The 2,738-nt window shown below is 49.5% G+C and overlaps 1 gene segment (V, D, J or C); it reads right to left on the minus strand.

Annotated features, from left to right (window-relative positions):
• Nucleotides 1-1,492: 1,492 nt before the first annotated feature.
• Nucleotides 1,493-2,214, minus strand: LOC311184173 (immunoglobulin lambda variable 3-21-like). The segment is given in 2 exons: nucleotides 2,169-2,214; nucleotides 1,493-1,800 (listed from the first exon to the last, which is right to left on the minus strand).
• Nucleotides 2,215-2,738: the final 524 nt, after the last annotated feature.

Genomic DNA, 2,738 nt, shown 5'->3' on the forward strand with positions numbered 1-2,738 from the left:
CCATAAGACACCCCAGTTGTCTCTCATGGGGTGGTGGTTAAACCAATGATCTTGCAACAGAACCATGGGATATTATAAGAAATAGAAAGGGATTATTTCTTAAAGCAACAATAATTTCTATGACTATAGAGGAATCATCTAAGGGAATAAGAACAAACCAGGACAATTTCAACTTAAAAATTGAGCAAACACTTAAACAAACACTTTAAGAAACAAAATACACAAACACTTGAATAGAATTCAACACCGTAAATCAGCATGAAAACAAATATTAGAAAAATAACGAGATGTCAGTACAGACCTACTGGAGAGGTTTTGGAGAAAAAAAAAATCTGAAAATCTCTAGCAAGTGTGAGGATGCAGAACAGTGGCAATTCTTATCAGTGGCTGGTGGTAATGAAAGTGCAAAAGCAGCTTCCACACTGGAAGCTGATTTGGCATTTTCTTGGAGAGTTAATCATTTATCTGCCACGTGACTCAGCAATTCCCTTCTTTTTACCTAAATAAAAACAATGTCCACCAAAATCCTGCAAGTAAATGCTATATGATTTAATTCAAATTGCCCAGATTGAAACTAGACAGAGAACAAAGGCTAATTATGGGGAATGGTCAATAAACTAGTGTTCATCCCTCTCTGGAAACTTCTCAGCATGGAGACAGAATGAACTATCAGTGCACACAGCAACGTAAAGGAATTTCAGATGCTTTATGCTGAACGAAAGCAGAAATAAAAGCTCCCATGTGTGATTCCATTTTATGACTTTTTGCTAAGACCCAACTCCGGGGACAGGCAGGGATCAGCCATGGCAGCGCTGGGGCAGAGGCGTGACCGCCCAGGGCCGGGGTAGGACAGAGAGGGCTTGTGCTGTTCTGCGTGGAGACTGTGGCCGCGCGACCCCTCCACGCGCTGTGTCCAAACTCACAGACTGTTTAATAACAGGGAGGGTGTTTGTGTCTGGAAACGGTGGTTCAATAAGGAAAACAGAAACCGTGGCAGGTGCAGTTTCCCAGGGGCACTCGCTCACGGAGAGGGGGTGAAGGTGTCCAGAGGACAGAGAACAGCCTGAGTCAGGGAGGCGGCAGCATCAGGTCCTTCCTGGCACTTTCCTAACTGGTAAGTGCGGTGCTCACCATCCAAATGCGATTTTACTAAAAAATTTTGGGCATTTCCTAAATGATTGATTTTTTTTTCTTTTAACACATGGAACACATCTTTCCTTCCCTCTGTCTTTCAATGCATCCCTGTTTCCTCAGCTCACAGCCTTGACCGGAAAACATCGGGACAGCCTGGCCCTGAGCCCTACATCACTCCTGATACAGGCTACAGAGCCTGCATGGGGGTAGTGTGGGGAAATGGGGTGGAGCCTGGGGACCTCATATCTGGGGGACCCAGGTCAGAGCTGCTCATGGTTGAGTCTCATCCTCCGGGGGCTGGAGGAGAGTGTAACCCAGATGGTGGAGAGTTTGTGTCTCACTTCCCCATGGCCCTGTGTCATTGTGGATGATCACTGCTGCCTTCCCACACCCCACAGTAATAGTCAGCCTCGTCCTTGGCCCGGGTCCCGCTGATGGTCAGGGTGGCTGTGTTCCCCGAGTTGGAGCCAGAGAACCGGTTAGGGATCCCTGAGGGCCGCTGGTAATCATTGTAAATGACCAGCACAGGGGCCTGGACTGGCTTCTGTTGGTACCAGTAAGCAATTTTACTTCTAATGTTGTCTCCCTGACACGTCATCCTGGCCGTCTGTCCCAGAGACACTGACACTGAGGTTGGCTGAGTCAGCTTGTAGGAGACCACGAAGCCTGCAAGAGAGAGGAATAGAAGTTGACTGGAAGATAGAAGATCTATTCGCCCCAACTCCCTGCATGAATTTGACTCAGCTACTATGTCTCAGACCCACATGGTGCCCAGTTCCACCAGTCTCAGTCCCAGTGACCCACAGCATGGCAGATGGATGGAGCATTTAGTGTGTGATACCCTCCCCATTTCTGTGTGCAGGCAAAGCTGCTGAGCAGCATGAATACACCGGGGGTCTCAGCACCTCTGAGCCCCATCCTGCACAAAGTCAAGAGCATCCTGCCCAACCAGACTGACCCTGCTGAGCTCAGAGTCATGTCCAGGCTTGTCCCAGAGCCCTGGGGCTGGGGTACAGTGAGCCTGGGTAAGGTACCTGTGCAGTGAGCCAGGAGGCCCAGGAGGAGAGGGGTCCAGGCCATGGTGGTGTCCCTGAATCTGCTCCCTGAGGCTGAGGCTGGGCAGGTTCCCCCCAGGCCTGTCTTATCCACTTGCTGGAGAGAGCTGCTGGGTATGCAAATCAGCCAGGGCTCTGTGGTTTCAGAGAAGACTCAGCCTCCAGGGATACAGGGAGCGGAGGGTTCCTGCAGAACCAATTCCCAACTTTAGGATCCTCCTCCAGCTGGTCCTGCAGATAATGTGGGAAATATATCTCCTCCTTCAATGTGTCCTGAATTTACTCCTGGGCTGAAATGGAGCTGTCAGAGCTCAAAGGTGAAGTGTCGGCATCACCGAGCCCATTCTACAGGGGACAATAGCAGGTTAGACAGTGCAGGTCCAGCCCTGAATACAGCTTCTGCGTAGCAGAGGTCAAATGAAATTCATCAAGGCAAGAACACATGGAGTCACTAAGATGCTGTAAGTTCCCTTCCTTGCTGTTATTCAGGGACAGGTCATAGTGCTGTGCCTCAGTATCCCCAGGTCCACTCCAGACCAAGGACAAATT

This window comes from Talpa europaea, assembly GCF_964194135.1.
Source record: "Talpa europaea genome assembly, chromosome: 14".
Classification (NCBI taxonomy): domain Eukaryota; kingdom Metazoa; phylum Chordata; class Mammalia; order Eulipotyphla; family Talpidae; genus Talpa; species Talpa europaea.